Source organism: Aulonocara stuartgranti (genome assembly GCF_965226115.1).
Source record: "Aulonocara stuartgranti genome assembly, chromosome: 10".
In the NCBI taxonomy this organism is placed as follows: Eukaryota; Metazoa; Chordata; class Actinopteri; order Cichliformes; family Cichlidae; genus Aulonocara; species Aulonocara stuartgranti.
Window position 1 is genome coordinate 15,765,719 of NC_138946.1, and position 13,274 is coordinate 15,778,992.

The 13,274-nt window shown below is 37.7% G+C and overlaps 1 long non-coding RNA gene across 2 annotated transcripts; it reads left to right on the forward strand.

Moving 5' to 3' along the window:
* Window positions 1-2,482: 2,482 nt before the first annotated feature.
* LOC309715506 lies at window positions 2,483-6,961 on the forward strand. Of its 2 annotated transcripts, none has more exons than XR_014279216.1 (3): window positions 2,483-2,778; window positions 4,651-4,753; window positions 5,601-6,961. It is a non-coding gene; the product is annotated as an uncharacterized lncRNA (long non-coding RNA). The 2 variants fall into 2 exon arrangements; XR_014279217.1 differs by lacking the exon at window positions 5,601-6,961 and adding an exon at window positions 5,216-5,488.
* The last annotated feature ends 6,313 nt before the right edge of the window (window positions 6,962-13,274 follow it).

Sequence of the window (13,274 nt, forward strand, 5' to 3'; positions counted from 1 at the left end):
GTGTTTATAGACTTCTCCCTTTTTGAAAGACTAATGAGTTTTGTAGACTTTTTTTTATTCAAGAATGAGATGAAAGATGAAAGACAACGCTACCACACTTAGCTCTTATTTCCAAGTTTTATTAGAACATACTTAGTCATTTTGTTTCGTGTTCAGCATCTATCGAACTTAATGCAATTTATGAAATTTCTTTTTTTTTAATTCTGTCACAAAGTTGAAGAGACTCAGCATTAAAAAATTCTACCAATTATGTCATGGTTCAGGTTTTATAGGGTTAGAATAATGGTTCAAATCTTTGGTTAAAACTACTCAATTTAAAATGGGTCCAAATGTCCAACACTTTTTACAGTTCTGGTAAATTTTATCACCCTGAATAAAGTCAAACACACAGTCATTTTTATTTCTTTTGATGTGTGATACAAAGGAGATGGAACCAAAAACCAGTGGTGATTAAACGAAGGAAACGAAAGCAATTATCGGAACATATAAACTTAATCAGATGGCAGTGATGACTGGAAAAGAACAAATGAGGAAAGTAAAAATTTAGAAAAACACACAGCCTGCAAAGTAAGCCAGAAAGGTCCAAACTCACACAGAGGGGAACAGTGGACCCGGCCCACTTAGAGCGCAAAGGCCGGGTCCTCAGGAGGATGCAGCCTCTGAATTTGGACACCCCCGCTGTTTCCGGCCGGACAGTAATAACAGTGACATTTAACTTATTTTATCCGATAAATAAACACTCTAAAATTACATTTTCTTGTATATGTATATATATATATATATATATATATATATATATATATATATATATATATATATATATATATATATGTATTACACCCCCCACCCCCAACAGCACTGACGCAGTCTGACCAGAAAGAGAGTACCAGTGTGTTTATTTGGTAGTTCAATGAAAGGCGTCAGTTAGTTAGGAGGGAGGAAAAGAATCAGTGTTCATGTTTGCAGTTTTGCCTTGTTATATTTTAAAAAAACACACACACAAACACCACATTTTAGGAATTATGTGTTGGTGTTTTCTTGTTTGTTTGTTTTGTTTTTGTTCTAATTGAACACTAAAGCGACAGCTCCAGCAGTGGCCAACGGCTCATTTAAGTTTGAGACCCTTGGTGTAGTGGGTGATTTCAATTCCAAAACTTTTACTTTCATTATAATGATATGGGGAAGGGCTTGATTAAACACTTAACTTGCTAAAATTAGCTTTGGGCTTTTAATCATATGTTAGTTTGTAGTTATTTTAACTAACAATATTTTTAGGAATTCACATTATGTACAAATGAAATGAAATGAAAATTTAAAAAGTAGTAATAATAAGAAGAAGAATAATAGCAATGACACAGAATATCTGCAAGGTGAAGCCTCGCAAGTGGGGGAAAATACAGGAACCACTATGAGGCCACTTCTTTTCCAGTTTAGAATATAATTTAGTGCCAGGTCTGATTATTAGTCTATTAAAGACACACAATCATCCTTTAATGATAAATCCTCAAAACAAAAATCGAATAAAAGTAAAGCCAAAGTAAGACGTCTTATTTTCTTTGTTACTTTTTCATTACTCTTCTCTTCTAGGCATAGCTTGAAATGAAAAAGTAAAGTGAGCATCAAACCATTGCTACAAACGTTTGTGGCATTTGCTGTTTGGACTGCGGTTATCTCTAAGCTGTTCTTTATATTTCAACCTACTTTCAGTGCTTTCAGGGTTTCTACGTAACCATGAAGTGAAGACGCAGTCAACTTCTCCTTTAATTATTACAAGCACCTAAAAAACCACTTCCTGCCTGACTCCTTTCATGCAGATAAATTACTGCAGCTCTCAAGAACACACATCGGCTGGGGCTCTGCAGGACTGCTGTTCCTGGGAGGAGGCCTCCTCTGCAGCTCCCGTCCTCGTATGAATGACAATGACTGTGAGGTTAGGTACTCCAACAGCTGCCCTGTGCAAGTCCTACTTTAAATGCACAACCCGCTATTGAGAACAAGAAAAAAGATTTTCACCTCCTTTGTGTGCCCCGGGTAAAACAACAAATTTGATATTTTATTTGTACGCTTAGGAAAATTGTATTGCAGCAGAAATCACATCATTTTCTGTCAATCAGGAAAGTAACATGATTCAAATAAGCAGCCATGTTTGCAGTACAAATGTTTAATCTAAGTTTTTACTTTTGCATATATATATCTATATATATCTATATATAGATCTATGTGTGTGTGTGTGTGTGTGTGTGTGTGTGTGTGTGTGTGTGTGTGTGTGTGTGTGTAAGAGAAACAAAAGGTAGTTTCAGACTCGGTCCAGCAGATGGCAGATATCTCTCTTAACTCAAATTGGTTGAATAAACGTTAGGTGATTACACTCATGGAAAATGAAGATAAAAAAAGAGGCGGGCATTCAGAGGTTTTTTTTTACAGTTAGGAGGAGGGTTTCCAAACACCTGTGTTGTACTTCAAAGTGCTTTACAGTCAGAACGGTGCCTTAACGTCAGTGTGGCGCATCGCATACTTTTTTATTAAGAGGTGTATTTTATTTACTAGCTGTCAGCGATAAAGCCAATATCGACAATGTTCTTCTGTTGCCTACGTTGGCATTTTAGCAGACTTTTCGCGTTGGTTTTCTTTGTGCTTGCAGTTTTGGAAGCAACAGAGTTTGAGGGTCGACCCCAGAAGATGCGGGAGATTCGGGCAACCGTGGCTGATTTGGCCTGGCAGGGAAGGACCTACCTGGGCAGGCTAGTAGGGGAGCAGACTTTGCTGTCGGTGGAGAAGGTAGCTGCTATCTTTCTATATCTATCTATCTTAAAGAAAAACTATCTCTATATATTCATTGATTTATTTATTTATTCATTCATTCATTAATTTTGTATAGTTTTTCTTCAGGCTATGATTCTGTATTATTTTTTTCTCATTGTAGTTGGAATTATTTTTGTGTTTAATTCTTTATTCTGAGAATCAAGTTTTGATTTGTCTCTGTGTTTGTTTATCTTTCCCTCTTCGTGTCTGTTCCAGCGTGTTGCTTCTTCCTGTTTTATTTTGGCCGTCTTTTGTCTCTGGTGCTTTGTGCTAATAAGCAACTTCAGCAGAGTGTTCACTTGCACTTTGACATGTACTGTGTCCCTCGTGTGCTTTTCTAAGAAGAGTTATAGTTTAAAATTTTGTTGTTTTGACCTGCATTGTTACTGAAGGAAACTGTTTCCAGGGCCTACTCCGTGGATCGGCTTCCTCCGAGGCGTGGACGTCTATCAGCAGAGAATGTACCTTCACCTATCAGCAGAGAATGTCCCTTAGTCTGTAACACAGTCAAATATATTCTCAAGTAATATTCAAGCATGCCATTCAGCGTGTTAGTACGAGCAGCTCGGGAGCAGCTTGGGAGAACAAGAAAACAGAGACTGCTTCAGGTTGTCTTCCCAAAGTGACTCAACTTTATTCACAAGTACAACAGTTTATATAGAGGGTAAAATTCATGAGACAGCAGATTTATCAGTTTAAACCAGTACAGACCAAGATAAGGGAGCGTCTTCCTGCCCTTGGGTGAAGAAGCATCCTTTGTGTAGTTTATTAGTTCAGCTACAATTGTGATTATCTCAGCGACATATTTTCAAGGCACAAAATGAAGAGTTCTTTCATTAGTGAAATCTGAAACAAACCATTTGGCCTTCAACAGGCGTCTAAAAGATTAAGAAACTAATGTAGCTGAGGGAGTGATCTCTGTGGTATTTCAACCTTGTTGAATGACAGAGTTTTCCTGTATAATGTCACTATAAAACAATATCCAGTAAATGCTCCCATGGTACTAAAATACCTAACAGTTACTTTACTGAGCAATACAGCTGCCTTCTAGTTTACCTTTTGCTTCTGAATGTTGCTGTTTGGGTCCAAGAATGGAAACAAAAAGGCCTTGGATTGTTTTTCAATTGATTGAGTCATTCATCCAGTTTATTTTGGATTAGTACGGATAATAAAATTGAGAAAAAAAAAAAAAGTAAGGATAATAAAAGTTTATCAATGTCGACATTAAGCCCACACACTTTTTTAAACAAACAAAGGGCCATCATTCAGGTAGGATTTCTCACTTTGCTCTGACTCCTACTCCCTGCTCTGGCATGTTTAGCTTACCTGGAGTCATGTGACTCAGTGGCACTGAGCAGGGCCATGTTGGCTGAAGGGAGTTGTAAATGGAACACTGCAAACATAATGTGTGCTGGAGAGAAAAAATTATACTTTGCCAAAATCACCAGTTTATATAAAGATGTGAAAAGACAACATGGTTTTTAAGAAATTTCCATTCCTGTTTTATCAGTGTCTCAGTGAAAAAAAGCAGAGGCAAACTGTGACCCCACTGCTAATGCATGGTGTGCATATATAGATTTAATGACTATGGACATTCCTAAATGGAATATCAGTAACCCCTCTTCATAGATAACTGTGTGTTTGTTTTGGCCCACAGTTACTGTATATGTCTAACAAGATCAAACTGACAATTCACATGAGTAGATGCTGTTTGATACACTGAGTAAATGCAAGCAATATGAGGTATAAATGAGGTAAATCTAGGCTGTAACTTACCATGTCTCCATCTGTCCACCCCCTTCTTTTTTTCTTTTTACTTCTATTAACCCCTGTTTCCCCACCTTCCAGGATTTCCTTCAGGTTATAGGTGTGGTTGCTGAAAGTGTGGCTAATCATCTAAATGCAGTACTACAGTACATCTTACAATTCCTGAAGGCTAATGAAATTCAAGGTAAGGATGTTTTTTTCTGATGGGCCAGTGACTAGAAAACTACAATGAAGTTTTAATTTTAGACATGCTCAAAAAGTGGCATTGCCCTTCACCTACCATTTACACTCACCAGGCTCTGGGGAGCAGATGCTTAGATAGCACCAACAAAGCATAGGCTGTATGTAAAGATGGAAGACTTGTTCCTTCTGCACAAAAGGGTAATTTAGACATTTCAGAAATAGCACTGCTATTGTGACTGGCAGAGGAAGGACTGTGTCCCCACAGCCTTTAACATTCACTTAGGCCTGTTGCTGCAGTACTGAATTTTCTTTGCTGTTTTGGAGCCTTACTTTTTTATAAAAAGAAAAGATTCAAGATTCAAACCCAGTATCCCAATGCACAGCAAATTGACTGAGCCCAGATTGTTGGGTTAGGCTCAAATCTACAAACAACATTCTCACTTGGATGTTTTTTCTGGTCTAGTTTTGTAAGAGCTGATGGAGAGCTGTGATGACTGCATCCTCTGTATGCTGGATTTTCAAACTGGTGCGGGTGAACGTTAGCAGGGGGTGAGGATGTAAGAATGAGTCTCAAAACAAATCATAAGCAAACAACAAAAAAAGTAATATTAAATGTAGAAACTGATCTATAGTAAGATGTTCTGTTCAATGTAAAACTAAATAAAAATCTTGGTGTTTCACTCCACCTGCTGATCGGACCTACCAGACTCGCATTCAGATGATTATTCCCAATAAATAATTGATTCAATTCAAATCATAGAGTGATGTGCTTTATAGGAAAGCTGTTAATAAACACACAATAAAGGATTATTATATTAAATGTCATTGCTTGTGTTTGTTGTCCACAGTTGATCTCCCCATCAGCAATGTCACCCCAGAAGGACTGATCTTTATTGCACAGTGGCTTCTCAAGGTTATTTTTTGGTACTGCTTAATTTCTCATGCCTTCCAGTTGATTGGTTGGTTGCTTATACGGCTGCTGAGACTCATGCTAAAGCTGCTGAGAGTCATGGTGACTTGCTTGCTTCCAGGCTGGTCGGGAAAATTGTTGGCCTGGAGGAGCAAGTTGAAATCCTGGCCAAAGTTGAAGGGGGAAATCAAATTGAAAAGAAAAGAAGAGCAGCCAAAAAAATTGATTGAAAGATTGAAATCCCCCAGCTTATCTTTACCCAAAAGTTGAATAGAAGGACGCAACATTCAGCCTTTGTAACGGAAAAGTGTTAAAACTGAGTTTATTTACTTGTGTTTTTGCTAATAGTTAATCATGCTTAATTCTAATTATAGTATAATCAAGAATAAATCTAATCAATATGAGGAGTAAGAATATGTTGTTTGAGTAATGAAATAATTTTGATGCCTTGCTTTTTCACCTAGATTGTGGGAGCATTGTTATGACTATAGTGCATCCTTGGCTCTTTCTTTGTGAGTGAGTGTGTAAGATTGTCAAATACACAGTCATAACACAGTCATAAAGAGAAAAAGTATGTTTATATGTGATTGAGCTATTGAGAAATCATGTTGAAGTAAAACAGCATATAAACTGAATGAGACATGATGAAGAACATATTCATGTGTGGCTGAGCTACAGCATATGAATGTACAATGAAATACAGTATATGTATGAGAAAATGTAACCATTTTAATGAATGATTGAACTTTTCTTTAGTTAATCTGTCTGAAAGGTTATAGAGGGAACAAAAGGGTGTGGCTTATCTTTGGGACAATGTGAATGTCATGTGGGCTGATGGTGGGGTTAAAGAGGGGAAACGGAGATGAGAACAACATGTATAAAAATCCCATGCAGATAGAAGAAGTTGTTTTTTGTTGCAGTGTTGTTGAGTGGAGAATTAGAAGACCTTGGAATTCACAGTTAGGATTTTCTGCAAGAAACCCAGAAGATTTCACCTTCTTTTTCCAAACCACCATGGATTATAAATTGGATTGACTATTTTGGGGGTTTACTCTGCTCACTGCCACCATGTTGGATTGGAACTTCGAGGAAGTTTTGGGAACTTTGTACAGAGTTCTTTGAATGTGCATCAATCTGCCTGGTAAGGAAGAGACTCCATCTGTTGCTAAGGTGTTCTCTCTCTTCTCTTCTACAACAACATCAAGACCAGTAGTAGATATTTAGCAACATTTTAAACTTGATTATTTTTAAATTTCATAATCTTTTATACATTTTAAGATGATCAAGATGTTTTCATTGTTATTGTCTTGTTGAGCTGTTTATGTTACTCCAGCTAAAGTTGCTCAATTAAAAAAGCTTATCTGCAATTAAAGTTAATTTTATGAACGTTCCTTTTTTCGGGTTCTTTTCTTAAAAGTAAAGGTAAAACTTGTGAATGAGTACTAACATCATTTCAGGGTTCTGGGGCCTATTTTCCAGGCCACAAAAGTAAAACCTGGCAAACCATAGATCATTCGGGGGGAGCGAATGTTAATGGATGTGATTAAATCGTACTGACAGTTGCTAGTGTTGTTTTTAAAATTTGTTGTTTGTTTTTAATAGTGAGCTCATGGTGTAGTGGTATAGAACCTTGCATAATATGTGAAAGAACCCTTTGAAGTCTCTTTCCCTGGAAGCAGACATAAAACCCTTGGGGGTTGTGCAAGAAATAGTATACTTCAAAGAAAATGTGCAGGCAGCTGGGTTACCTAATGGCTTACCTGTTGTAACCCCTTGTGAATGAGGGAATAGCTGAAAGTAGCTCTTCTTGTTTTTTAGTTGGTTTGTTTTTATTTTTTAACAACATTCTGGGCCTTGGTACCGATGTGAAATGTAGGGCACATCCATGCCCTGCACTGTTGGACCCACTGTGGGGCTAGATCTGCTTAGTGTGGGCAGTCAACAGACAGCCTATACTATGGCCTCGCAACATTTCACTTTGATACTGTGATTTTGTGGACTATGTTTACTTGGATTTTCACTAATTGATTCTAGTAAAGCCACTGGTAAACATTCCTTCCACAACTGTGTGTACATACAAAAGCAGAAATATTACTCAATGCAATTTCTGGAGAAACTGCAATGGGTTTGTTACTGTGCTAAAAGGTTGAAAGTAAATAGGTTAGCTAAAAAAGCTGAGGAGAATTGGCACTTAAAAAGTAGCAAGGCCTGTACCTGATAAATTGTCCATGGGTGTACCTAATAATTTGGCTGGGTACACAGGTTAGCAGCTGTAGTGGCTAGGCACAATGGCATACTTAATAAAATGGGCGGCCACTTTATTAGCCACATAAGTGTGCCTTATAAATTTAACCAAAGGTGTATGCCAGTTTGCTGAAACACAGATAATTGGCTCAAAAATATTGGCATGTTTGTATATCCCATACTGTATATCCATTGTCAAAATCCCAGAGAGTAGGCTGTTAACTATCAGTTCTTCCCAGCTGTTTCAATTGCGTAGCTGTGAATCACCATGGTAATGGCATTTTGTGGAACTGGAAGGATGCAACTGTTAGAATTTCTCTGAAACATGCTTGGCACTCTGGCATAACGACTTATAATACTTTATAACAACTTATAATACTTGAGTAATTTAAATCTATGAGTATAATAAGAAGTTACTCTATAGATACAATGGGGCAAAAAAGTATTTAGTCAGCCACCAATTGTGCAAGTTCTCCCACTTAAAAAGATGTGAGAGAGATGACTTTGTCAAAGGGCCATATTTCCTACCTTTACAAACTAGTTTCTCCACCTAGCGAATCTCTTTTCCATAGGACCAAGATGAAATGGGAGTCACAACTCCACGTGCGTCTTTCTGAGAGGAAGCTGTAGGGGCCATTAATTCGTCTTTTAGTTGTGCCAGACTTTCATTAATACAATTTAAAGTTTTCCACCTACTACACTACAGTAAAGAAAAAATGTTAAAATTATATCCAGATAAATGTGATGATAAATGTAATAGATGCTCACAGACACCTTGCAACCTTACTCACATGTTTTGAGCGTTCCCCAGGCTGTATGAATTTTGGCATCAATTCTTCAAAACAATTTCAGATATATTAGGTATAAATCTAACTCCGACTCAACATATTGGTATTTTTGGCAAACCACCAAATAACCTTCGTATCACAGCTATCCAAAATAACCTTATTGCCTTTGCTTCTCTTATTGCCCGAAAAAGAATTTTGTTGTTGTGGAAATCATCTCAGCCACCGTTAAACAAAGTCTGGACTTCTAAAATTGGAGAAGATGCAAACAATTCTCCCTCAGACGCTCGTCGGATAGATTTTTTACTTACTGGAAACCATTACTTAAATACTTAGAAAAGTTACCAGCACGAGAAATCTTTTTGTAGTCCAACACATGACCGTGCACAAATTTTCCTGCTATTGCTGGCAGTACCACCTCATAAGAGTACTTCATTTAAGATATACCAGCATTATTAATTTGCTTTGACCGAGGAGCATGCAGTCACCAATATTAATATTAACTAATGTTGATTAATGGTAATATTAATCTATAAGGATAAGTACTAGCACTTTATTAGCACTTTATTGTTGATTTTTGTTGTTGTTTGTTTTGTTTTTGTTTGTTTGTTTGTTTGTTTGTTTGTTTGTTTGTTTGTTTGTTTGTTTTTTGAATGGGTTAATCCATCTTTCTGTAACATATTCATCTTTAAATTATTATGAGGGAGTGGGGGGTATTCATGTTATTTATGTTTCTGAATGTTATAAAAAAAAAAGAGAGAGAAAGAAGAGACTATCTTTTCTATGTGTACCTATGTGCTTTATGACTGTCTGGCATTTGAAAAATAAAAATTGGAAAAAAAAAAAAAAAGATGAGAGAGGCCTGTAAATCACAATCAAGAAAATCACATTGTCTGATTTTTAAAGAATTTATTTGCAAATTATGGTGTAAAATAAGTATTTGGCCACTTACAAACAAGCAAGATTTCTGGCTCTCACAGACCTGTAACTTCTTCTGTTAGAGGATCCTCTGTCCTCCACGCCTTACCTTCTTCTTCTTCTGTATAGGGTTTACTGGCGGTTGGCAAACAGCAAAATGGTGCATTACCGCCACCAACTGGTATGGAGTGCGGACCGAAATGACAAAAAAAAAAAAAGGGTCTGCCTTAAAAACCAAAAAACAGCCCGATAACTTCCACTTACAGAGGTCGTGCGAAACAAATCAATCAAGTCCAACTTCACTTCCATATCGTCCAGCTCACTCGTTACCTGTATTAATGGCACCTGTTTGAACTCGTTATCAGTATAAAAGACACCTGTCCACAAGCTTAGTCACACTCCAAACTCCACTATGGCCAAGACCAAAGAGCTGTCGAAGGACACAAGAAACTAAATTGTAGAGGCTGGGAAGACTGAATCTGCAATAGGTAAACTCTGGGAGCAATTATTAAAAAGTGGAAGACGTACAAGACAACTGATAATTTCCTCAATCTGGGGCTCCACACAAGATCTCACCCCAGAGTGTCAAAAAGATCACAAGAATGGTGAGCAAAAATCCCAAAACCACACAGTGAATGACCTACAGAGACCTGGGACCAAAGTAACCAAGGTTACCAATAACACACTACACCGCCAGGGACTCAAATCCTGCAGTGCCAGACGTGTCCCCCTGCTTAAGCCAGTACATGTTCAAGCCCGTCTGCTAAAGAGCATTTGGATGATTCAGAAGAGGCTTGGGAGAATGTCATATGGTCAAATGAAATCAAAATAGAACGCTTTGGCCAAAACTCTACTTGCCGTGTTTGGAGGAGAAAGAATGCTGAGTTGCATCCAAAGAACACCATATCTACTTTGTAGCATGGGGGTGGAAACATCATGCTTTGGGGCTGTTTTTCTGCAAGGGGACCAGGATGACTGATGTGTAAAGGTAAATTCAAAACATTAGTAAAGTAATCCAGGCATGTGCAAAAACACCATCAAAAGTCAAATACAGCTTATTGAATAACACACTTCACACAGGTTTACTGAGATAAAAACCTCTTTAAACATTCTTCAGTTCTATGGAAACTAAAGGACGTGTTAGATAAGACACATCCTCAAATTTCCTTAGAACCCACTGTGATGTAAAAGAGAAACTTGGCAGAAAGAACAGCTTGGCTTGAAACCCAAAGTTGAGTTATCATACCACTTGCTGTGACTGACATATGAAGTCTTTCATTTTCTGCAGGCATTTGTGATCTTTGAGATTTAAAATATATGCCAAAACTCTGTCTACAGAAGCATATGTCACAAAACTAAGTTAATCATTTTAGTATTTGAATGATGTCCCTATGACTAATAGTATGGGAGGAGATAGGTGCCAAAGCTGCAACTGATGTATCTAATATAGTGGCCGGGCACACCGGCATACATAATTATTAAAAACTTCAATGCTGAAAGCTTGAAGGTTGTTGCCTGCCATTGCTATAAACATTTGAAATGTCTGAAGCTTTATTTTATTGACCCAGCTCAACTGCATTGTATTATGAAAACATGTACCATGCATTAATGTAAAAGCAGAATAGGATGCACCGAATGAATCAGAAACTGGAGCTGCATTTGTTGAATTTGCTTTAAAAAATGTAAATAACACATAAATGGGATCAGAAGTGCCTGAAAAGCTGAAAGGCCTTGGAGTTAAATAATCATTCCTGGACAATGGAGCTGACTTAATGCCCTGCTTTATTAAGGATACTGATTAGTTTGTCAAAGCTGAACCTAATATAGTTGTTATCTGATAAACTTTTCCTGATACAGGAAACAGACTTGCCTAATAAAGTAAACAGGTATAGAAAACCTACACATTAACTTTCATTTGACCATTGTCTATCCAGACTTGAAAGCTGAGTTGGACAACTTCCACAAACCAAACAACCTCTTTAACACTAATGGCAAAAGAAAATTACAACTGTTTAGCCTCCCAGAATGTTAAGTAGGAGCATGCAATCACTATTTTATACCAGCTGCAAAACTAATTGACAACTTCTAACAGAAAAATGGGATGTGGCTCCAGAATTCTGCACAGCACTCTATTACGCCCTTATAACTACATATTAAATGTAGAGTGGAGTACGCTCCCTTGGACTTGTTCGTGCTGGTATAGTTGCCATTATCATGTTGGAGTTTTCTGAAGGAGGAGTTGGTATACTGGCATCAGGAAGTTCAAGGCATCCAGCAAGTGCAGCTTTCAGGAGGTGAGTGATTATCACCTCCTGAAAGCTGAAGTGATTCACTTCCAAAGAATGGAAATGAATCACTTCAGCTCCTGTTCTGCTTTCTTTTTCTGTGCTAGTTTATTAATATGGGTCCTGTTCTTTCCTCTGAAAAAAGGAGCACTGCAACAAATTTCTGTAAAAACTGCAGCACAGTTTTACAGTAAGAAGGCTGTATTTTAAAAATCCAGTAGTATTCTGTAATCAGCAAAGCATGGGAGCTCTTGGAAGTTAATTCGATTGTTATGTCAAATATACAGTCTATTGAGGTTTTGCAGAAACTTGACCGCCTGTGACATTAACTTGTCAGCCATTGTGGACGTGTAAAAATAATACTGAAACATAGTGAGAAAGCAGCTAACTCCATTGCAATATATTTCACACCTCAAATATTTAGTAAACAATTAAACAAATAAAAGTAAACTGCAACAAATTACAGGTAAACTACTAACTCTTTTACACTACATCCACACCTACATGGGTATTTTTGAAAACGCAGCTTTCTCTATGCGTTTGGGCCTTTTGTCCACAAAAAACTGCATTTTGATTTACCGAAAACAGAGACTTTAAAAAAAACCCCACTCCAGTCAGGTTGGAGATATTCGAAAACTCAGTTTTTGCGTTTACATGTGGACAAGGAATACGGTGTACGTCATGCAACGTCAAAGGTATGCCTTTTTTGGGGCAGGGGCGTTTGTGTGGGAGCCCCATTTATAAAAAAAAACCAAAAAAACAAACACAGTCCATTATGTTAGCAGTGTCCAAGCTAGCATAATTTATTTATACACCCCGTCCCCCAGGGCATGAAGCAGCAGATGGAGGCCCCAGAGTGCAAGAGCCCAAGGAGGACCATCAGAGGGGCAACCGTGTCACCCTCGGTTGAGGAGCTGAGTGGAGCCCCAGACGAGGGGTCACACAGCAGCCAGGGAGCAGAAGCCACAGGGGTCTGCAGTGATGTGCCCGTGGAGCTAGATTTTTATCAAATTTTAAAGAATTAGTAGAGGTATGGTAAATGCAAACCAAGCCAATTAAATCATGGTGGCTCAAGAGTTAAGGAAATACTATGAAATAACTAAGTTTTACATGTCATATCCTAATTTTCATAATATAACACAATCTCACCCATAATCAAGGCAGCAATAAAGCAGCCAAAGTGATTCATTTGCTGATTTATTTGATTGCTTAATGTATGTGTGTGTTATGATTCCTATATTATCAAATGAATAAAACCTTTCCTCCCAAAAAACATGCTGCCTTTCCGCTCCAAGCTCAAAGTACTGCTGAAATAATGTGTGCAACCAGGCGTGCAGCGCGCATCCAGACAGGAAGAACAAAGTAGGAAAAACAATATTT